The sequence below is a fragment of the Mirounga angustirostris genome, unplaced genomic scaffold (genome assembly GCF_029215605.1).
Source record: "Mirounga angustirostris isolate CCGP_5_RB_7025 unplaced genomic scaffold, mMirAng1.0.hap1 SCAF_6, whole genome shotgun sequence".
NCBI lineage: Eukaryota > Metazoa > Chordata > Mammalia > Carnivora > Phocidae > Mirounga > Mirounga angustirostris.
The window spans coordinates 44685872-44710903 of NW_026991714.1; the positions used below are offsets into that span (position 1 = coordinate 44685872).

At 40.9% G+C, this 25032-nt stretch overlaps 1 protein-coding gene across 7 annotated transcripts in view; it reads left to right on the top strand.

The window, feature by feature from the left end:
• Positions 1–25032, top strand: part of CUNH1orf21 (chromosome unknown C1orf21 homolog) — a 215043-nt gene that overhangs the window by 11883 nt on the left and 178128 nt on the right. The window contains exon 1 of one of the 7 annotated variants that reach the window (XM_045877316.3): positions 11861–12221. The exons of the other annotated variants lie outside the window; for them this stretch is intronic. The gene's annotated coding sequence lies outside the window, so the exon portion shown is untranslated. Of the gene's footprint in view, positions 1–11860; positions 12222–25032 lie in introns of those variants that run through there. 7 annotated transcript variants of the gene reach the window in all.

Sequence of the window (25032 nt, forward strand, 5' to 3'; positions counted from 1 at the left end):
AGTCTTTCTTTTATTGCCTCTTGGTTTTGAATCATGATGCAGAAAAAAAAATTCCTTCTAGACCGTACAGCAGCACCATCCAGTAGAAACCATATATGTAAATTTTTAGTAGCCACATTAAAAAGCATGAAAAGAAACAGGTGAAAAGAATTTAATAATAATTTTATTGAATCTATCAAAATATTATCGTTTCAATAACTAATCAGTATTTTTAAATTAATGAGATATTTTACATTCTTTTTCCATGCTGAACTTTCAAGAACTGATGTGTGTTTTATACTCTAGCACATTTCAGTTTGGTCACTAAATTTTCATAATAAATACTTGATCTGTGTTTAGACTTCATAAAATTTGCTGTTGAAAAAATAAATTCACATAACCAGGTTGTCCCAAGTGTACATGAAAGCTTTCCAATAACTGAGTTAAGTATTCTAAAATTTCAATATAAGTTAATTAAATTAAAACTGCCAATTTAGTTCCTCAGGCACACTTAACTACATTTCAAGTGCTTAGTAGCCACATGTGGATAATGACTACCATTCTGGACAGTTACGGAGAGTCACCCATATTTTCTTTTAGTGCTTGTGTGGTTTTATCACTAACATTTAAGTATGTGACCCCTTTGGAATTTATTTTGTTGTGTGGGAAAATGGATCCAATTTTCTCTTTTTCCACACGGCTATCTAGATGTCACAAACCACTTATTAAAAGTCTCATCTCGGGGCACCTGGGTGGCTCAGTCGTTAAGTGTCTGCCTTCGGCTCAGGTCATGATCCCAGGTCCTGGGATCGAGCCCCGCATCAGGCTCCCTGCTCAGCGGGAAGCCTGCTTCTCCCTCTCCCGCTCCCCCTGCTTGTGTTCCCTCTCTCGCTGTCTCTCTCTGTCAAATAAATAAATAAAATCTTTTAAAAAAAAAGTCTCATCTCTTCCCCACTGATTTGAGATGTGCCCCTATTCTATATTTAATTTCCGTAAGTATTTAATTGGCTGTCTTTCTGCATTTTCTATTCTGTTCTCTACTGTTTCAATTATAGAGGTGGTATAATATGTTTTAACATTAAAACCACGATGAGCTACCGTTTCATACCTACCACGTTGGTAAATGTCTGTCAGCATCAAGCACTGGGCAAGGATATAGAGCAGAGGGAATATGCATATGATTCTGGTGATAGTGGAAACTGGTAAATGGTTTTGGAAAGAAGTTTGGAATTCCTTGTAAAATGGTCCCCTGATCCTCTTAGTCTTCGGGGTAGCAGAGCAAATTGCAAGCCTGGAGTGGGAGCGGTTTTGTCTCATAACTTTATAGCTTGTCATTCTGATACTATTTTTTTTTTTTTAATATAAGTGGGGTTATGAAGAAGATTGGGAAACACAGCCTTAGAAACTCTTACACATCTGTAGGAATGCTTACAGTGAAATACTGAAATAGGTCTGTAGGCCTACTAACCAGTATATTGAGAAAAGAAATTGTGCTACATTTATAATAAACAGCAGTGAGAATAACATACAATGGTGCATATCATCAGGGATGAATCTCATAAGCATAATGTTGAGTGGAAAAGCAAGATAGAAGAATAATACAGCGTGATTCCATTTATGTAAAATTCTAAAAAATGCTGAACTAAAGCAACACATTCTTTAAGGATTGACTCATATATGGGAAGATTATAAAGAAAAGTAAGGGAACTAGTAACATAAAATGCAGGAGAACAGTGATTACTTCTGGGGGTGAAGGATAGGGTCTGATTAGGAATAGCTACCCCTGGGACTTCAAAGGTGCTTGCAGTGTTCTACAGGTAGGTACACAGAGACGTTCATTTTGCTTTTGTCCATTGAATTGTACATATGTTATGTGATTATTTCATAACAAAAGAGAAGGAGAACAACAACAAAAGTCCAGACCCAGGAATAGGCTAGATTACTCAGAACTCAAGTAATTAAATTTATGCTTGAGAAAGACTTCTGTTAGATATGAAACACTTGGCTTTTTCATTTCTTATTTAGGGACAATTACTTTTTTTTTTTTTTTAAGACACTTTTTTTTTTAGTGTCTGGGTCAGGCAGCAAGAAATATGTTCTTGGGTGGTGTACACACACGAGTGACTTACATCACCAGGTGCAACAACACACAGTCATGGGTTCTTTGACACTTAAGTGATTTTTTTTTAACCATTTATGCAAAATATCATCATGGTCAATTCTAAACTTTATTCAGAGAGAGATGACTTTTGAAGGGACATCATAAATAGGAAACATTTGTTACACATGTGCTATATGCCAGATGCAGCATGTACATGAACTCATTTAACCTACGTAGTGGTCCTGTGAGAATTACATATGGGCTTCGTGTTACTGATGAATAAACTGATGCTCAGAGAGGTTAAGCCACACAGGAAATTACATGATGTCAGAAAGTCAGCGGGAAATACATGATGGGGTTTTCATGAAGGTTTGGCCCCAAGTCCCATGTTCCCAATTTCTATTCCAGAGTATCTTTTTAAGAACTTCGGGTGATAATCTATCCTTTTGCTTGATGGTGGTCCATCCTAGAAAGTTGGTATTTTTACCCTTAAAATTTCAGAGAGGAAATCCTTGAATCTCTTGTGGCGGTTCTTCACTATGTCAACAGGAATTTTTAACATCAGTTCAAGTTTGCTCTGTGATGTGTGCTTTCAGAGACTTGGTGGCCTTAAAGGATTCGGCTGGGTGATGGGACACCTGATGGGGCTGGTTTCTGTTTGTTTTCTGATTTGAAGGCTCTCCTAGTTTCTGATTCTTAAGATTAGCCTGAACCCCCCAAACCTGTCCTGACTATGCCTGTGCAAAACTTTTGTAGCCCATCTTCCCTTCTGGTGTTGAGATTATATGTATCTATTTCTGCAACTTGTCAAAATTTTAAAACCGTTTTTTCCCCCTTGTTCTTCAAAGATTACCTTATGTATCCCAAATTATGATGTCAGCAAATGAAACGCATTCCCTGACCTCTTTTTTTTTTTTTTTAAAGATTTATTTATTTTAGAGAGAGAGCGAGCACGGGGGGGTGGGGGGCAGAGGGAGAGGGAGAGAGAATCCTAAGCAGGACTCCGAGCTGAGTGGGGAGCCCCATGCGGGACTTGATCCCACGACCCTGCCATCACGACCTGAGCTGAAACTGAGAGTCAGGTGTTCAACGGACTGTGCCACCCAGCGCTGCCCACCCCCCGTCTTTTATCTGAGTCATTATTTGACATGGTCTGATCAGACCCAGCACTAATAATTATCATTATGCTTTGAAGTTTGCTTTCAAAATCCTCCCATTGCTACATTCTCTTCTTTCCACTGGTATTTTCATGACATGACACAGCAGATGAAGGGGATAGGGTGGGAAGGAGCGTTCAAGTAAGCATTTGGTTGCCAGGGATCCTGGTTTACTCGGGAATTGTGACTTCCCCAAAGTGATGCAGACATTATGGCAGAGCTCCTTGGGATCTCTGTCCAGTAGCATTTTCCTCTGTAGGTTCGTGTGCCTTCAGTTTTGGAGCCGACCGAAGCTCCTAAGGCTGCTGGGCTCCTTTCTGTGGGGGTGGTAGACTTGTCTCAAGGGCATGAATGTGGCGAAAAACTGTCTTCTAATCAAAATCAGAAGGTCAGTGCAAAGTGAAGATGGCAGATCTCCAGCTTGTCTTGTGATCTGTGGATGTGTGTGTGCCTTTCAAGCCCTAGGAGGATAGTTTTTATAACACCAAAGCTATCTTTATATCTCCCTTCTATTTTCATTATATTTGAGTCTCTACCAAGTTTGCTTTAGGTTCTAATGTCAAGAAAATACTTCCCCTTCATATAATCTCAAATGAGAGTTTTAGGACGCTCTGTGTGAAGATAAAATCCCTTGCGAGTGTTTTGGTTTTTCAGTTTTTATTATAACAGCTAAGACTAACCCACGTTTCAAAGGAACCAGATAGAATTAAATAAACTTCCGTGATTAGCAAGGAAGTAACATGAGTATATCCAGAAATGAAATGCCTGTGAGATTCATACTTGTTTTCTGTTACTTGTTTAGATCTTATAATAATGATTTTTGGGGGTTCTTCTTTGGCATGTCCGGTGTTTTTGCCATAAGCATCCTTGCTGCAGGCATTTTCACTGCAAACATTTTCACCAAATAATTAATTGGCCATAAGGTGATTTTGCTGTAAAAGATAAAAATCACACACACACAAAAGAGGGACATTCATTAAAAAGGACATAAAGAAATATGAAAAATAAGCGACAAAAATAAAAAGACTTAATTGCGAAATACAGTATGTTTGTATACATTCAAGGTGTGTAGTATGGATTCATGGCACTACTGTGCAAATAACTGATTTTTTGTTTTGGTGGCTTGTACTTAAGCCCTGTCTTTGGAGTCTTTTGTTCATAGCATTATACTTTTTTTTTTTTTTTTTTTGCTTGTTGATTTATCTCCTCATTCAGCATCACGCTTTTTCTTTTTTCGCTAATATTTCTTTCTTTATTCTAAGGCATAGCTGTTTCCAAGTACTAGAATGTATATTTGTAAATGAGTTCTTGTTGTATTGTGTGGTGAAAACCTACACTGTTCTTGGCATCTTGTCACCTGTCTGTTGATAGAGGTTCCAAGGTTCCATGGGAAATGTGTGTTCAAAACTCTGCTGCTGTCTAGACAATTGTGAGGGTTAAATTTTATATAATGTAAAACGGGAGTATTGCATAAATGGAGAAATGAAACTAAACTGTCAGCCGGTTGATGAAACCAACAGACTGTCAAACCACACTTTCAACCAGTTATTTTTTTTTTTTTATCTTTTATGCAGAATTGCCTTATGGCCAGTTAATTGGTTATGCGGCAAAAAGGCTTGCATCAAAGATGCTTACAGCCAAACTACCTAGAACCTTTCTTTGAATCTTAGCTGTTGTCCATCCCAAAGGTGGGATTAGAGTGAGGGTGAGGGGTAATGTCCTTGGAAGAGAAAAAGAAGCGCTTGTATTTATGATCAAGTGTTGTGCATTGGGAAATAACATTTATACTAGAACGTGTGGCAGGTTATTTGTTAAGTGGCAGAGAGGCTCCGAATTCCGAGGGAAATGCAGCTAAATTCAGTTCAGTTGGCACTCCTTGTCTTCTCCATACGGCCTGAAGATAACCTTGTCATCTACAGAAATGCATTCAGATTGTTTTCCAGATCGCTCCTTTAAAGGACTACTGAGGAAGGACATGGGCTTCACTCTGTTACATTGTGCTTTAGTGAGCCAGCCTCATGTATGTGGAAGAGTAAGGGAAGAGAGTAAGTGGATTTTTCCCCTCCCCACATGATCCCCCTTTCTCTATGGAATTGAGTCTTTGATTTGGAACTGTGACTATAATATTTTATATGTCTAAAATGAGTGAGACAAATTAAATAGGTGCCTAAATGGTATTTCCCATAATTGAATGAATATGCAACTACTTTTGGTAACATTTAATATGAAAAACTCAGAAAATCTCTCAGGTGAGATTTTCTTTCTAAGCAAAACAAAACTTTCCCCATGGGTTCCAACCTGTGCTCTGTTACGTCCGCTTAGCTCCATGTATGCATCTGTTAAACACATGCGTGCACAGTAGTTCAGAAATCCACAAACACCATCTTCCCTCGGAAATAAATAAAATACATCCGTTTGGGTTATTTTGATAGTTCTTATCCATCTCTTACCTGCTTACCTTTGAGGCATAATGGCTTCTTGTTTTTTTGTTTTGTTTTGTTTTTTTAGGTCAGTAAGGAGGGATGGGGGCATTTAAGGAAATGTACCAGGTCTCTAGCAAATCATCTGTGGCCGTTGGGATGCCATAACGAGCATTAGGTTTGACCTGAGTGTTTATCTTTTTTTATCAGGTATAAAGAAGTCTAAAATAAAAAGTTACATATCTTCATTGCACTGACAGATATGTTACGGTCATGAGGAAGTCATGGTGAAGAAGACCCAGGGTCTGGTTTTTGCATCGCATGGGCATATGGATTCCAACGTAGATGTGCTTATGGGTGTCAGATAGAGAAGGGAGCCATGACCTTCCACTCTTAGGGGTTAGAAGTCAATCAGGTGATCTGTGAGGAGTCTGAGTTCTCATTTTCCCTTTTTACTAACCTGGCTCTAACCTTGTTACCCGAGATGATCAACACAAGAAAGAGTAGTAGTTGGAGAATTAATAACTCAGTGATAATTATACTGAGATTGGGCAGATCAGGATGAGAAAAGTGTCCTAAATAGAAATTGTAGGCAACTCTGTCAGGACCCTCTCACTCTTGAGAGCTTTTTCTGTATCTTCACTTGATAAACCTCTATGGCTTTACTCACAAATAAATAAATAAACAGATAGACGATAGAAATTGTAGCAATTCAGTATTTCCTTGCCAAGTAGGTAGATGACTCAGTGCACTCGGTAATACATTAAAATGGTTTTATCAAAACTGGAAAGCGTGTGTTAATATTGTAACATCGCAGTGGGCAATGGTTTATTTTTGTTGGTGGTAGTATATTTGCAGGTCAAACATAAAGCCTGAACTGAAACATTACTTTTCATTACCGAGACGGACAGCTGAATGAACAGAGGAGGTGAGTAAATTTATTTTGCTGCAGCAGCCCTGGGTATGGAGGGTTTGTGCTTGTTGGCAAACCCTGCCTCCAAAGAGACTTTCTTCTATGTCCCAACAGTGGGACCCATTCTATCAGGGAGAAAACACTGCTCTATTGGATTTTTTTATTGCCTTGATTTTTTTTTTTTTTAATTCATCGTTAGTATTTTGACTCCCAGATCAACAAAGGGTTATTTGGGTCATTTGCTAGGGCCTGGAGCTTTGCTAAATTGAGCTATAAGTCAAAATGTTTATAATCAAGGAGGAATTTTTATCTGTATTTGTAAGGAATAAAGAATCCCTGGTAAGCACTTAGAAATAGGAATAGTCACTGCGCCACTGAACAGATAGAATGTGAAGGCAGATCCCCCCTGCAGGCTTTCCCATCCTTTGGGGATAGTCTGACCTTTGAAAAAGCTGTTGTAAGCCTGGTCAGGTTTCACCACCTTTTCTCTAGCATCCCAATCTGATGAAGCCTCATGCATAACAAAAATGGCAAATTAGGGTCCTTTTATTTAGTTCTGACAAAGGTCCATCAGAAAATTTGAGAACAAAGTCTATGCCTTCATCACACAGCTATTCTCACAGTGACCTAATGGGTTTGGATATCAGCATCCTTTCTGTACTAGACTACCAAGAGTTATTTCAGCTGAGAAAATGAAATGTGGAGAGCCTCCAACATTTCTGTCTTCTATTCAGCATTTTGGGTTTTTTTGTTTTTGTGTTTTGTTTGTTTGTTTTTCATTCTTACTCGATGTTCAAAGAAAGTTTTCTTCGGCATGTTTTGTAGTGTGGGGATGATCTCCAGCCAGCAATTGGCTAACCTCTTGGCTTGTAGTTTCTATTCTGTCCAGGTGAGCTTCAGTGGAGGGCCAGAAATCTGCTCTGCTTGTGTTTGTCAGTGAGTAGGCTCTTGTGTTGGAATTGATTCTGATCTTCAGCCTTTGTAGAAGGAAAGCACCTCACACTACTGGAGAGGAAATAAATGAAATGAGGTAGTAATGGAATGCAGGTGGGATGTGGGCTTTAGATGGCGAATGGGAGGACGGCAGGTGGGGTGTCACATAATCCCTTCCCAGGTGTCCTACAGGAATACAGGGCTTCCTAATGGATCTTGGCAAATTAAAACAAAAAGAATAAGAAGAAAGTGATCTTTACCAAAGTAACATAACTCTCGTGGTCATGAATTAATAGTTCTTTACAGACCACCAATTAATAACTCCCTGTGGCGTGAGGTCTTTGGTCCACACAGCCTGCCCTTTCTTTATAGCTCACTGCCTACCAAGCACATTGCCTGGTTCATGACAGGCCTCCACAAATCGTGCAGAATTGAATTAAATGCTATGGCGACTCCAGGGGCTCTGGGTATTCATTGTTTCATTTCCCTTCTCTGTGGGTTGCTGAGTAATATCTCACTGTTCTAAGCTATAGTCTCAGTTGGCTTTGCTCTTATTTATGCCCTTTCTCAAGTAGCACTGCAGAGTAGCTACCACGGAAAAGAATCAAAACATTTATATAAATTTGTATAATGTCAGGGAAAGACATATAGCAGAATAGGGATAGAGTATGAAAAACTGGCGAACTTATGAGTGGTAAAAGTGATAGACTATGGAGAAGAAAGGGTAAGGACAGCAGGGAATTTATTTTTCCATTATAATAGAAATGAAGAGTCTGTTCTTAAATTTTAAAATAATATCTAATAAATATGCAGCAAGATTCTTCTTTTTAAAGGATTTATTGTGGGGCGCCTGGGTGGCTCAGGTTAGGCATCTGCCTTTGGCTCAGGCCATGATCCTGGGGTCCTGGGATCAAGCCCTGTGTTGGGCTCCCTGCTCAGCTGGGAGTCTGCTTCTCCCTCTGCCCCTTCCGCTGCTCGTGCTCTCGATCTCTCTCTCTCAAATACATAAAAGCTCTAAAAAAAAAAATAAAGGATATATTGTTCTGGCAAGCAAAAGCAAAGAAAAAGAACTACAGTAGATAAAAGATCTGTGATTAGTTTGCTAATCTAGGAAATATGGCTCTGAAAGCAATGTCCTCATAATTATACCTGTGTCTGGATAGGTAAAGATGTTTCAAGAAGTCAGAATTTGTCTTGGGAGGAAGAGTTATGCTGAGACCAAAGATGTCTTTTAGGTGTATATGTTGGATTTCATACTCTAATAATTTTTGAACGTGTTGAATGATTTTGATCAAATATGTTAACAGCACAAGAAATAGCTTAGATTCAGCCTTTGGTTTGGTAGGCAGTGTTGAAACAGTAATGAAAGCCAGTTCATTTCCAGTGTATTTCTGTATATTGAAATGAATCACAACGAATTTTAGGTGGATGAAGGTGGCTAATGGTATATGACAGTACTGAGTGAGAACTTGTGGTCAGTTTTCAGATTTTCTCCTAATATATATATACTGTGGATTAATTTTATGTGATGTAATAAAAGTTAATTTGCCAAAATATGTTTTTTCCCCTAAATCTCTGTATCAATTAGAGTTGTTTCTCTCAGGCAATTCTAAAATCTTATAGAGATAATATTAATGAAATATTTCTAATTTAGAGAAAATGCCCTATTGATTCTATTTTATTGCCAATGTTTTTTTGTTTTGGTTTGGTTTGGTTTTGCTTTTTAGAGAGGGAGAGAAAGGGTTGGGGAGAGGGAGCAGAGGGAGAGGGAAGGAGAAAATCCCTAGCAGGCTCCACACCCAGCTCAGGGCTGGATCTCACGACCCTGAGATCATGACCTGAGCCGAAATCAAGAGTCAGATGCCTAACTGACTGAGCCACCCGGCACGCTGCCAGTGATTTTTGGTTTCAATAAACATGGAGACTTAAACATGAATGCATGTGGCTTACAGGGACGTTTATGATCAAATGCAAGAATCAGTGAGGTCCTATCTAGTTCTTTGGTTTTGGCATTAAGCAGGCTTGGAAAACCTGCTGGCTTTTCTAGGTTCTAAAAGGGCTTCTCTGCAGATGGACTAGGGAATATTACCCCCTTATTCATGATTGCAAAATAAGAATATTTATCTATCTTTTGCAGTAAAGTGTGGCCGCTGGGCAGCTTTCTGTGCTACTTTCAAATTAGGGTGTGGTTAAGTTCAGTGATCTCTTCTTAAAACCAACGTAGCTGAAAGCTCTTGGTTATATGAATTTCTTTTTAAATGCCCCATCCTGAGTTTATTATGAGAGATTACCAGGTTCTGTATGTTATTTCTGTCACAAGCTAAAATTTGTCCTCAGTCCACTAAGCTCGCCTCACTGTTGCAGACCTGGATGCGAGATTCAAAACTTACGTGATGCTTTCCTGGCGCTAATCACGTACCTGACGTTAGGCAGAGATGAGTGAACATGTAGAAACTATTTGATATGGAGGTTTATGATCGAATAAAATTCCAGAGAGAACTGTGATGTGGAGGCATAATTTACCATCTACTCTGTCTTCCTTTATTGTTGCATACAGATGGCTTTTTAATGGGACGGGCTGTGTGACAACGATGACATCATTGGGTGCTTTTTACATTTCTGTGTTTTTAGTTGAATTATTTTACTTCGCGAATCCCCATTTTTCAATAATCCTGCCAGATAGGATTTTCTTAGTTAACAATGAAGCCAGGTTTAAATACCACTCCAAAGAAGACAGCACTACCATCCACTGTTAAGTGGAGAGGATGAACCCCTCAGGATTGTCAGCAAGCCAGCAGTGGGTTTTCTCGTGTAAGGAATGTGTGCTTGAAGATAGAAATTATGGACTCGGGGTAATGTGAACATGTCTGCATGCTTGGGAACATCGTGACAGGTGGTGAATGCTTGGGGGAAGCCTCATGCAGGATAGACATTGCTTAGGTACTTACTTGTCTGTTTCTTAACGAAACACGTTAATAAAGACGAAGAAAGCAGAACAAAAGTGGCATACGGATCACACAGATGAAACCAGAAGAGTGTTAAAATCTAGAAAGGCATTCAGTAAGGCTCTGCCTAATTATGTGAAAGGTAGTCTGCAAATCTGGCCCTGAGTTTCCCTGTAGCCCTATGAGAGGAAGAAACATTATCAATGACAAGATTCAGTTATAGGATAAAAATATATCTTTACTTCTCCTCACACGGAGAGAAATGCATATGGAGAGAAAGGGACACGGAGTGAGGACAGTTCAACTTTGCTTGGGAAAAATCCAGATTTCTTCCTGAGCCTTTTCTAGAGATACTTCTGATTGATTACTGCAGGTGGGGAGCAATGTCAGACATTACATTTATACATCTGGAGGGATTAACTCTCGAGATACAGTCATCCCAAAACCCTGAGAGCAAGCGAAAGAAATCCAATCTCTGCTGTTTTTTCTGTTATCTCTTTGGAGGACTTGTGTTACTGGGGTGATCCTGCAGGGTCCTCCATGAGTAGTTTCTTGAATTCTTCAAGCAAAGGAGTGATTGGGGCTTCACACATGTTTTGATGTGTATATATGTGCATGTGTGATGAAACGTACGTGGCGCAATTTCTTAAAACACGAGTATTTGTCATCAGACTCCAGAGGTGAAGCCCATCCTCGAATCCTGATAAAAATTATGAAGTGTATTTGCAGTCAGTTGTTAAATTTATCTGAACTAAATCTCACAGAATTAATGATGATTAAAGTGTGGGAGTGAGTAGCTGCTATGGATCAGGATAGAACTCCTGTATTAACATTTTAACGATGCCAGAGTTGATTTTTTTCTCTTTAGGTTCATAAAAGTGTTTGAAATCTGTAGAATATTTCTTTCTTATTTTGATCAGCTGCTGAGCTTGGCAATAAATCTCTGAAGTAGCTACGGTCAGACCTGAGTTACCAGGGAAGTATGTTTCTGAAAAATGCTCAATAACCCAAGGCATTGAGTTTGTAGACATGGTTGACTATCTCATCAGCCCCTTGTTTACAGAGAACACTGTGGGAATCTTAGCGAGTGATGTAGGGAATGAAGTGAGAGAAATGTGTCAGCTTTGCCTTTACTCCCACTGCCTTCTCTGCCCTGAAAAAATATGGCCCATGTGTGCAAGTCTGTGGGGCGGGGCACCTTCAAGTCTCTTTTTCTACCTGGACTTTGCCAGAGAAGTCGAAAGAAAAGTGAAGGACAGAGGAGTCTCAAAGTCAGGGAGGAGGTGCCCTGCGGAGGCCCCTCTACCTCACGCTTGCATATTTCCCTGAATATTTTGCTTGCATATTTCCCTGAAAAAAAGAAGTCCTCTTGTGTATACATTACAATTACTTGCTCCTTCCTTCCAGGTAAAGAAGTTGGTCATTGTGTACCTGCTTGTGTGGTTATTGATAATAACCTAGTACTTACGTACGCACTGAGAGGTTTTTGTATCAATTATGCGACTTGAGAACTGAAGAGTCTACTTACATCCCTTCCTACTCCTACAGCGTCACACCGGCCAGAAGTTAATGTTGTTCAGTAGATGCATATTGAATTAATTTGATTTTAGACCCTAGAAAACCATCCTTGGACTGCTTCTGGAAGAGAGGGCCAATATTACTCAGTGGAATCCTCATAGATCACTGGTCATAGCTGTGGACCCTAACGCCTGACCCATGGGAACTTGAATTAACTGGAGGAGCCCTTCAAATGGAAAAATTGATATTAGAAAGGTAAACTCAGCCTAACCAAACCACAAATTTGACAGTAAACATTCCAATTCCATGGTCTGTTTTTATTCTATTACATATAGTTAGCTTTATTTAGTATCCTTGGTCGACTTGCTTTTTGTTGATATTATTCCTTTGTTAGAATATGAGAAAACTGGGGCGCCTGGGTGGCTCAGATGGTTAAGCGTCTGCCTTCGGCTCAGGTCATGATCCCAGGGTCCTGGATCGAGTCCCGCATCGGGCTCCCTGCTCCGCGGGAAGCCTGCTTCTCCCTCTGCCTCTGCCTCTCTCTCTCTCTCTCTGACTCTCATGAATAAATAAATAAAACATTTAAAAAAAAAAAAAGAATATGAGAAAACCATTTGTCAGTTTTATGATTTAGGAACTAAAACTGACACTTTTTATTGCTAGTTTATTGCCCCTTTTGGCCACTGTTTTCTTCTTACCTGTATAAAGGGAAAGCAAAACACCTTTGCCTCCATTATTTCATTTTTCATTCTTGCAAATCATTTGTTTTGTTAGGTCAGGGTACATTTGATGAAGATCAATGCTTACTAAACAGTGCGCTGGTTGTTAGATTGGCCATACGTATGATTTTATACTCCTGTCTTCTTGGAATATTAGTTTTGGAAATGATAAGACATACATTTCTGGGGTTCTTCCTAATCCCCCCAACCCAGACATAGCACTGTTCTAGGCATTGGAGATACAGCAGTGGGCGTGACCATTGAGTAAATTTGGGGGATATGGATCAGAGATGGGCATGAATGGTGTTCTTTATGTTTTTAAAGAACACTCCCCAGGAAGCACGATCCCTGCTGTTGGATTTGCTACTAATTAGCAGTATGATCTTGAAAAACCATGTAGCCTCTTTGGACCTATTTTCCTTATGATTTATGGCTGGGTAATGGTCAAGACAAGTTTTCAAACTTCAGTGCACATCAGAATGACCTCGGAAGCTCATTGAAATGACAGTTCATGGACTCTACCAACAGATCATCTGTTGTGGAAGGTCTGGGATGGAGCCCAGGAATTTGCTTTTTTTTTTTTTCTTTGCATGTTCTGTTCTGGTGGAAATGGACTGTGGGCCACACTGTCAAAAACATCTGGTGTAGGTCATTGTTTTCCAAACTGTGGGAAGTGCCCCATTAATGAGTCATGAAATCAATTTAGTAGACTTTGAAAAGCCTTGTAAAAATGAAATAGAAGAGAAGATATCAGAGGCATCTTGGGGGCAAGTAAAATGAGAAAGCCACCATCTACATTTTTAAGGGTTTGCTAGAGCAACACTCCACTTCCAGGCATCTAGAAGACTGTTATGCCTACTCTCTGCTAATTGACCTGAATGTGCAAATAGGAGCTGTGGAGTTCATCTTTTTCCTGGAGCATTGATTATTTCAAGAAGATGAATTGACTTGAGATGGAAGTTTTAATGCTGATAGCCACCACCATGGCCCCAGGATAGAAATGGTGATTCCACTGTGGCTAGGGAAGCTTGTTCTCGGTATCATAACATAGACGTATTCCTGTTATAATATAATAGGAAACCCTGCTCCCTTCCACTTACTGAAAACTGAAAATAACATTCCCACGCCTAAAAGATTGCTAAGGATAAATTCCATCTTCACCGCCACAAAACCATCCTCCTAAATAGATGACTTACTCAAGGAGATTTAGATGGTTAATCTTGGCAAACTGAACATCTCTCTTTCTCTCTTCGCTAATATTTGCTCAATAAATATCTATTGGATGGATGCTCTCGAAATCCACTTTAATTCTAAGATGCTAAAGAAGACTTTGCTTTCATGCATTTGATCACTTGCTCCTTGAGGGAATCATATATTTTAATATTTTTTGCTATCACAGTGAATGATTTAAATTAATGAGAATGATGGTGGAAAAAGGATAAGATTTTGTGGAAATTAATCAAAATGTTAAATTAAGGGCAGTTGGCAGAATTTATTAATATAATTTATTGCATATACTCATATGTGTGTCCAAGTGGGAAAAACTGTCTTCGGAGTAGCTTTGGTTCATTTTGTACTAATTTTAAAGATCTTGCCATTTGCTTAAAAACAACCAAAAACCAAGACTATCCATCACCAAACACTTCTTGAACTTTTTTGTGCGTTTGCCTTCAGAGTCTGGTTATGATCCTCATAAGAAAACCAGTTTTATTACTTTAATGGTCACACCTCATTTTTATGAAAAACAATATTACTCAACATGATTACCTACATTATTTGGAAAGCTTGGGCTCTAAAGGCCTTTTGGGTGCTTCCCAGAATCAAATACATCTTCAGAGAATGACAACTTACTGTCTCTAAGCTATTGAAATGGAAACGGCTCAGAAAGAGGAATCGCAAACACTGGAGCAGCTTCTTCATGTTACGGGAAGACATGCTGCTTTCTAAAGGTGACCACTCCAAAAGCCTGTACTCTTAAATGTAAAATTTATGAAACATTTGTGTTTATTTATTTATTTATTTTGCAATTTATTATTATTATTTTTTAAAGTTTTTTTTTTTTTGACAGAGAGAGAGAGAAAGCACAAGCAGGGGGAGGGGGCAGAGAGAGAGGGAGAAGCAGGCTCCCCGCTGAACAGGGAGCCCAACGTGGGGATCGATCCCAGGACCCTGAGATCTTGACCTGAACCAAAGGCAGACGCTTAACCGACTGAGCCACCCTGGTGCTCCGAAACATTCGTTTTTAAACAAAACTTGGTCATGCTTGCTCAATAGTGAGACTGTAGTTGTCAGTAAAGGGTCCAGAAAAGAGAGATCATAATTAGGCCAGTGACAAGAACTTGAATGGGCCTTATCTGTGATTCCTTCAAGGAATGAATGGTTGAATGAATGAAAGTCATCTTTTTTTTGGGGGGGGGTGAAGCTGGTATTTCCATTGATCTATACTCTACCTCTATGTTTGGGGCTCAGCTGAAAGCATGGTACTTGACAGCATGTCAGAAGGGTGGTACCTAGGTGAGGCAGGGCATGCTATACCCTAGGTGGATTACTGTCAAAGCCCTTTTCAGTGAAAAGAAAAGCTGCGTATAAAGAACATGGCCTTTGCTAGCATAAGGAAGAACAGTCAAAATTTAGAGCTGCTTCCATAGCGACAATGCTATTTTTCAAGTACAGTTAGAGCCTAGGTACACCCCTCCCCCAAAGGCATCCATGCGTCAAGATAGCTCTCAAAGTGGTTATGGAATACTTTTGAAGGCTTTTAATTAAAAATTCTTTTCCTAGGGACTGCCTGCTTGTTTTACATTACTAATAAAGTAAAAATTTCTACAGATAATAGACCTGAAAAATTAAGACTTTGGATTGCTCTCTTGATTAAAACCATTTAAGCAGGGATTTTAAATTTGGGGTTTTAATGATTATCACAAAAGGAATTCTTGGCATTTATGCGTAATCTAATTTTAGATATTGAACTCACAATTTAGAATTATCAAGTAAAAGAAAAACTTCAGTTATCCGTGCGATACTTTGAAGTTCGGATATTTCTTCTGGATGAGGCAACGCCAACATGCGGGACTCTCCTTTTACCTCTGTCCACGGTCACTGAAGGCTCCCACCTCCCACCTCAGAAAGGTGAAAGCAGTGTCTGGTTGAGAAACCCCCAGGAGAATTTGGATAAGAAGATCTGATGGAATCAGATGGTTGGAATAGGCCAGGTCTGACTGGGACATAACGTTGTCGTGCCCTGTGTGTGGGAGTCGGGAGAACCCTCGGTTGGCCTTGCCCCCCAGTGTCTGGGGTTCAGGAGTCGGTTAAGGTGGTGACGGTAGCCTCAGGACGGGCATCCCAGCCTATTCTAACCACACAGCCTATTCTGAGCCATAGAAGTGGGTGGCTGTTTTGGACCATTTCCCTCTCCGTGGGAAGAGAAGCTAACCCTTCCAGAAACTTTTGCTCATGGGCCGTGTCTCCTTTGTGGGTTGGCATCAATGAAGACTTTGGTCCACCAGTAAGATGGTTCAGAGAAAAGAGCCTCTGATAGAATTATCCTTTTTCTGTCATTCTCTGGGAACTGCTGAACTCAGCTGTCTGAGTTGACTCAGGTTTTGTTCTACTGGGCTTGTGTAATGGCTCTCAAAATACTCCTGCCAACCTCAGAAATTGTGATCTGGAGCTGGTTGAATTTACAGCGTGCCTTTTTTTTGTAAATTCGTTATTTTTTGCAGATAGATTTTTCTCACTTAGTGAGTCTCAGAATCTGCAGCCAATAGTGCCGAGGCTCAGTGAAGGGGTCGGGGGCTATCCTGGTCACATAAGCAAGTCTTTAGGGAGACTGGTGCTGAGTTTAATCATGGCGTCTCCCTTTCAAGTTCTGTTGTTACTGGTTTGGTTTTAACAGTATCAGAATGATTTTATAAGAATGACCATATGTTTTATTATAAAAGTACAGATTCTTTCACAAAATTTTGTTGCATTTATTTATTTTTTTTAGCCCAGATTTTCTCTGTATAATTAACTGTACCCTGGAGTCTTCCCATAACACAGCCATGGGGTCTCTGTTGTTTGTGCTAGTGAAGAGCGGAACCAGGTTTATGATGAAGGAGGCAGAATGGGGCGTCAGATGGCCCTGGATGTGCAGACAGCCCAGCATGGGCCCTCATAGGTCACACAGTATGGTCTTGGGTTACTCTCTTATCCTGTCTGAGCCTACATTTCCTTAGGCTCCTTAAAAAATTAGGGAGGAATGTAATGTCTTTCTAATTGGCGCTTGGTGATGATTAAATGAGAAAACACATCTAAAACACGGTACCTGGCTCATAGTAAATTCTCAATAAATGGTGGCAATTAATTAAATGTTTTTGAACTTGACAAATCAGTTTCTTGTGTTGGTATCTGTGGTGAAATAACCAGTTATCAGTTTGCCAAGCGGGAAGTACTGGATACTTCATGGAATCATAAGAAGTTAGAGCAATAGAAGACCTTATTTATTCATCCTACAAATATTTGCTGAACACCTGCTACATACCGAACACCTGAGATGCATCAGTTAACAAACACAAGCAAATTCCTGCCCTCAGGGAGCGTTCATTCTAGCTGGAAGAAACAAGCCAATAAACAAGAAACACAATAAAGAAATCAATTGTGTCATTTGTTGGAAAGTGGTAAGGACCATGGAGAAAGAAAAATAATGGAGTTTAAAAGACATGTAATTTTAAACGAATCTAATTGGGAGGGAAACGTTTATTCAAATATTTGAAGGTGACAATTAGTCATGCAGATATTTGGGGGAAGAGCATTCCGGGCAGAGGGCAGCCAGAGCAGAGAGGCCAGTGTGTCTGGAGTTGGTGAGCAAAGAGACAATCAGGACGTGAGGACACAGGGGTCAGAATCTATAGTGGCCTGGAGGCCATTGTAGGGCTTTGGTTTTTACTCTGACAGGGAAGGTGAAGGGGGAGTTCTGAGCACAGGGATGACAAGATCTGACTTAGTTTTAATAGGATCACTCTGGTGCTGTGCAGAGCACAGTGGAGATGAAGAGCAGAGACCTTGGGGTCATCTTTAACTCCTTCATGTTAGACTAGAACTTGGAATTCGGGTTCAGATCCTGGGTCTGCATGTACCACTCTTGATTTCAGCTCAGGTTAAGATCTCAGGGTTGTAAGACTGAGGATCCCCCCACCCCCCAGTGAGCCTCCTGCTCAGCAGGGAGTCTGCTGGAGATTTTCTCTCTCCACCCCGCCCCTCCCCCCCCACTCTCCTCCTCTCTAAAATAAATAAATAAATCTTTTAAAACATTAAAAATAAAATAAAAATTATCAGAAGCATAATAAAAATTTCCTAACATAAACATAACAAAATTTCCCTCTGGTACCACTGTGGGCATCAGAGATCCCAGCGTGAAGGAACTCTTCACAATATCCTACTACTTCTGAGAGCCAGATTTAGGCTTTGAAAGAAGGAAAAAGGCTGATTCCATTTATTTTACTAATGTATCTTGGGGGGATGAAAGCTGAGGCCTTTTTTGTGCCCTAAAATTACTTGTGGAGTGTGTTTGCCCATATAGCTTTGGGTTTATAGACTGGGTACTTCAAGTAAGAGTTGAGATTTCACCAGGTTGGCTGTGACATTTTATTAGACTTAAAATCTCTAGGTCTGGTTAGCTTTGTAGTTAGCTGTCAAGTACTTATGGAACCCAAGTACCTCAGTGGTGTTTAAAAGGGAAGTTTGTGATATTATATCATTTTTATTTAAAGAAAGTAAGCATTGCTAAGGGATCTAATTTTAGACTATTATGAGGAAAAAATGACTTAGTCTGATAGGTTTGCCTCCCCATTAGTCCTTCTTTATTTTTAACCTTGGCCAATATTTGATCCCTGTCTTTTTGTTTTTGGAGAAGCCCCCTAAATGTACTATTTGGCATAAAAATGTACTTTAATCTTTCTTGTTGCTTAACCTTAAGTTGCTAGAAATAAGTTAATCCCTTAACCCTCAAAGCCAAAAAATAATAATAAATTTTCTTTCAATTCTAATTTTCTAAGTTTTTTTTTTTTTAAAGATTTTATTTATTTATTTGAGAGAGAGAGTGCGAGTGAGAGAGCACAAGCAGAAGGAGCAGCAGAGGCAGACGGAGAAGCAGGCTCCCCATTGAGCAGGGAGCCCAACGCCAAGGACCCTGGGATCATGACCTGAGCCGAAGGCAGTCGCTTAACTGACTGAGCCACCAAGGCGCCCCTAATTTTCTAGGTATTTTTAAGCCAATTATTATTATTTTTTTAACATTTTATTTGTAAGTAATCTCTATACCCAACATGGGGCTCGAACCTACAACCGTGAGATCCAGTCATATGCTCTACTGACTGAGCCAGCGACACACGTCCCATGATTTTTTTTTTTTTTTAAATAGACCTGTAATAAAGATTAAATCAGTGCTCAGAGTACTCCTGAGAGGAGAGACGATTATTTAATGTTTGGATCTTCTTGATCTTTTGCTTTTTTTCTATTAACGTTGCCTGCGTTATAGCCTCATATCTGCCTACCCCTTCTATAATTGGGCTGAAAGAAAGAAAAGAGATGGAATTCATATTTGCCTCTTTCCTTTAGTAACTTCACAGTTTCATCATTTTTTGGTGCATTTTCCCCCAGATCTGCTATCACAGTGGATTGATTGCATTCTTGATCAATTGGCCATGAAAAAAATAAAATTCCTTTAGTTTTTAAAATAAAACAATATTTGACATAGAATGATGTTAGGAAATTTTTATTACGCTTCTGATAATTTTTATTTTATTTGTAATGTTTTAAAAGATTTATTTTAGAGAGGAGGAGAGTGTGGGGGGGAGGGGCGGGGGGGAGAGAGAAAATCTCCAGCAGACTCCCTGCTGAGCAGGAGGCTCACTGGGGGGTGGGGGGATCCTCAGTCTTACAACCCTGAGATCTTAACCTGAGCTGAAATCAAGAGTCAGATGCTTAACCTACTGAGCCACCCAGGTGCCCCTGTGCTTCTGATAATTTTTAATGTAAAAATGCTTCCCACTTTCTTCCACTCCAGCTTACAAGGAAGCCAAGAAAACAGATGTGACAGTTTCAGATAAATATGTATTGGGAAGGGTAGAGATTTCTTTTGTCTCACATTCTCCTGTCTGTTTTTAAGCTCCTTAGATGGAGCTGCAGTTTTAAATAATAAATCATAGTTTACCTCCCCCATTAGTGAAAAACTCAAGATGATGGGTTAGGATGAGTAGGAAATATTGTTTACAGTAGAGCTGTCTGCAGTTTGGGGATGGTTTCTAATTTTAGCTTTGGAATGGTAATTAATATAGCAAATATCTCTGAACTTGAGCTGATGATCATTGTCTTGTGGTGCTTTGTAAAGTACCTGCCCTGTGAATGTGAGGCATTCTAGAAGCCCCATGGATTTCTGCTCATATGCACGTATGTGTGTGCATAGTTTATGGGTGAAAGTGTATAAATACCAGCTGTATACACAAGACTGACCCTGACCCAAGAGGCGTCAGCTAAGTGTCTGGGAGGGAGATTAGGGGCACATTCATGGAAGGGGTCTAATAGGATGGCTTTGTTGGCTGATGGATAGGATTTCATTGGGTCAAGACTCTGGGAGAAAGAAGAGGGCAGTGTGGAATGTTGGCTGTTTCTGTAGCCAGTCATACCCTCCCTGCCCTTACACCTACATTTGCCTTCAAAGCTCAGCCCTAGCATCACCTGGGTACAGGTGCGTTCCTCAGGAAGGCTTTGTACATATGGATACTGGAATCGGATACTTGGTATGCTCTGGGTCAAGTTACTTAATAAGCTTTATGCAGTATCAGGGAGCATTTTCAGTACCTGGCCTAGGCTTCATCCCTACAATATCCCTGTGACTCGGAACTGTTCCCATTTTAGAGATGGAGGACCTAAGGTATGGATGGCACTCAAGGGCACAGCTAGAAACCAGTGGTACCGAGACTAGAACAATGGCACTTTGCCTCCAGAAACTATTATCTCAACCACTTAACCACACTATGATCTTGCTCGGCTGCAGTTTGTTTATTTGTAAAGCCTTGTGATAGGATTTTCAAGACATTGTTCAGCACGCAGTAGGTGCTCAATAATTAGAAGTCATTGCTATAATTAGTATTTCCTGTCTCCCCAGTTTGGTTGAAATGTTTTTCTTCCTATCTATATCTCTCTGGTAGCATTATTGCACTGTGCCATAATTGTTGGTTTGTCTCTTTCACACGGTAAATTGTAAACTTCTTGAGGGCAGGAACTCTACATCCGGATCCTGTCCCCTAATGGCGCAGTCAGTGCTTTGTTGAATGAGTGAATGGATAACGTGTTTTAGCTGTCATAGATGGACTTGCTGCAGGAAAGGAGCATACGGAACGCTTCCTGTCCAGGACTTCGAGGCGTGAGGTACCAGGTTTGAATCCAACCCCGACCACTTACTGGCTTTGTGTCTTGTGCAGATTTATATTCCCTTACCCCCAGTTCCTTATATATTTACTGGGGACAACAGAGTTGTTCTAAAGATCGAAGCAGATATTGCATATCAGGAATTTAACAGAATGCCTGGTTTATGATAAACAATAAGCAGTTTCTATTGTTATAGAATGACTACTGAAAGTCAAGTATTCTCCTCCTTGTTGGAGGTACAGAGACAAAGATTCCTCCCTCATGCAGGGACTTCACAGTCTCATGGACTAGAAGGACTGTCACTGAATGCATTGTAATTGTGTGCAATAATATACAGCAATAGACACAGTTCAGATAATTGGTAGGGGAGAAGGTGAAGAGTGGTCATTTTCTTGATGGGGAATAGAGCCAAGTTGGGATTTGAAAAATGAATAAAAGTCCTTAAGGTAGAGCTGGAATAAACCCTCAAATATATATCAGGTTTGTGGACTTAACTGAAGAGGCAATGGGGAGCCATTGAATTTTTCTGAGTAGGAGAGTGACATCAACAGAACTGTCCTTTAGGGAAATTAATCTGATAAAAATATACATACATAAAATATGTATGAGTTAGTGGGAGAGAAATGAGGAAATAAATATCACATTGACCTGTAGTAGAACCTTCTACATGGGATAGAAGTCCGTTCTGCAGTGCCCCTTACAGAGGATCATCCAGCTAATGCCTGGACACAGCTGGTATGGGGAAGTTTACTCCCTCCTGAGCCAGCTCCCTCTTCCCTTCCTTCCTTCCCACCTACCCACCCACCCATCCACCCATCCACCTATCCATCATTTCTTGAGTTTATTATGTGCCACTTTGGGCAAGGTGCTGGGAGTGTCCATTAGCAAATAATTTTTATTGTTGGAAAGTTCTTTTTTCCTTAGCCTGAGTCAAAAGCTGCTTCCCTTTTGAGCTGCTCTCCTATTGGTCCTACTTTTATAATTATTTCTTGTAAAACATACTAAGTGTATTCTTCTTTTATGTGACTGCTTCTAATCATTTTTAAAACTAGAGCATGGAGCTTTTTAATCATTTCTTTTGGAAAATCGCATTCCCTTTTAAAAGGCCCTCATAAGGCAGGATTCATAAAACTGAAGGAGTGTTAGAGCTGAATGGGACATTAGGAGTCACTTGGAATTCATATCTCAACCGTCATCACTTTACAGGTAGGATCTGAGTCACAAATAAGTTGTGACATGCCTAAGATCACAGAGCTAGTTAGTGACAAAACTAGGGCAAGAACTCAGGCTTTTAGGTGTCTGTACTTGCAAGACTAGTGCTTTCTCGAACCTTCTCTCATGATCCCCCTTCCCAAACAGTCTGTGAATTTTCACTCTCTCTCATAAAACGTGGAACCTGCAGTTGAGCATGGTGTCTCTCATGTTCTGACCTTGGCAGAGAGCTGTAAAGAGAGTTAATAAAGGCCAACATTAACAGAGTGCTCCAGGTTTGTGCCAGCCTGGTTCCCTGCACTTTCCATCTGGTCTTTCAGCAGTCTCGGTGGGGTGGGTTTAGGACTCCCAACTTCCAGATGTGGGGAAACGTCACTTGGGAATGAAATAATTTCCAGTCCACAGCCATACAGCTGGCAAGTGGACGTGCTGGAAATCAGACTGAGCGCTCTCTTGACTTCAGGGTCACAGGAGGGCCGTTCCTTACCATAATCTCTAATTGTATCTTCATGAAGCTGATATTAGCTGCAGCCCCGGATTTGTCAGCGTGTATTACATTTACGGTCATCGTGAGCGTATGGAAAACTTTTAAAAACCTAACTAGTGGCGGGCGCCTGGGTGGCTCAGTTGGTTGAGCGACTGCCTCCGGCTCAGGTCATGATCCTGGAGTCCCGGGATCGAGTCCCGCATCGGGCTCCCTGCTCGGCGGGGAGTCTGCTTCTCCCTCTGCCCCTCCCCCCTCTCATGTGCTCTCTCTCATTCTCTCTCTCTGAAATAAATAAATAAAATCTTTAAAAAAAAAAAAAAACCTAACTAGTGGCTTTTATTTTTCTTTCTGTGAAATGGCACACTGTTAGCGTTGTTTGGTTTCACTGGTGACCAGTGGAACAAGGCTCAGGAATGGGGCCGATCCCTTGGGTGTGGTTGGGTGAGGGGAGCATCCCTGCGCCTTGTTGTCAAACAAGATCAGTCTTACTGACCTCGATATGAATGTGAGATGAAATGAGACGGTGTTTGTGGATGGGTATTGTCAATGGGCAAGTCATTGCTGATCCTGATGTTTTGCCATATAGATCGAGGCCTGCCTTGCCCCTGGGCTCCAGCAGACTCACTCCTCTTTGTTCTTATTTTATTCAGACTCTTCCTGCTCCCAGGTATGCCCCCTCCCTCCCCTCCTCTACCCCTCAAAGTGTTACTCAGCCTGAAAGGCGAAGGTCAGAGGCCAGTTTTGAAAGAAACTTGCCCTACTTCCCTGCCAGGATCAATTTCTCTTGTTAGTGCATGTCCATACAGCTTTGTTTATAGTGCTGTTAACAGCTCTTATCTTAGTAGGCCCCGTATTAAAGTGTGTTGGGCCCAAACTACCCCCCTTCCCATTGGGGCCTCTGGGAGTCCCGTGAGAACAAGACCGTTCAGTTTTCATCTTTATCAACCTTCTCTTTCCTGAGCCTACAAGAGAGTCCAGTAGTGGTTCAATGAACTTTCTGATCGCGGCCATCCCTCCCAGATTTTTACGTACTAGTGGTTTGGCTGGTTTCCTGCCTGGCCTCACCCCCATCAAGATAACGTGTTGGAAAGGACAGAGACCCAGGGTGGAGCCAGCGAGAAACGGTGGCCCCACGTGATGAAGATCTTCCTGAAATTGTCACCCAAGCATAAATGTCCTCTGGTGTGATTGTTACATAAAGGGTGACTCCTCCAAACAGTGCTCTTACCCACTTGTCTGTCCATTCAAAACTTGCCAGGATGACTGCAGGAGCAGCCTAATTGGTGGTCTTTTATTTTCCCCTCTCATTTATGCTGCACCCACAGCCAGAGTGGTCTTTAGAGAGCCTGTCTGATCATGTTTCTCAGCCGTCAGCCCTTTGGCAGTGCATCCGTGGGCTCGCTGGGCAGGAGTCTTCAGAGACCTGTGCACCTCTCATGCTTGGCCCCTCACCTTACTGGGGCTCACTCTGCTTGGCCATATTCCGGCCCCACAGGGCTGCTTTCCGTTCTCTCATTATGTCCTGCATCTTCCTGCCTCGGGGATTTCGCTCAGGCTCTCCTTCTAGAAGGTATTCCTCTTCCTAGCTTTTATTTCGTTAACTCTGATCTTGATTCTTGGCTTACATGTCATTTCCTCAGAACCGTCTTCCCTAAATGCCCCCTTTGGTAGCATCCGGTACTTCCCCTCTGAACTGTTATAATTGTTTGTATGATTGTTTGCTTTATCCTTGTCCCTATCAGAAGACTGTAAGTTCCCCGAGGGCAGGGATTGCGTCTGTCTTGTTAATAAGCCCGGCATACTGGTGCTTGGCACGGTGCCTGGCACATTGTAGGTCCTCAGTAGATAATGAACGTATAAAGAGAAGTAGGAATTCATTCGGCGAACCCTAATCGAGATCCTCCAACATGCAGGGGCTCCAGATTCATCAGCTTACCATCCCCTTAGGGGGGTCCAGCCAGGTAAATGAACCACAGGAAGCTGTCACCTTAGCTCTAGCAGAGCGAGTGTGCAGACCTGTGGGACTCAGGGTAGGTGGGGTTTCCATGTCTGCAGTGGAGCTGCCGAAGGTATCCTAAGAAGACAATGTTTGAGCCAAATCCCTTTTATTTTGCCATTTTCATCTCCAGGTATGAGACTACCATATACCCTGCCTAAGTCTTGATACTTTAAGTGGACCAGACTTCTCCTGCTTATCAAAAACTGTAAAAAGCGGGATATAAAGCTAACACAACATAAC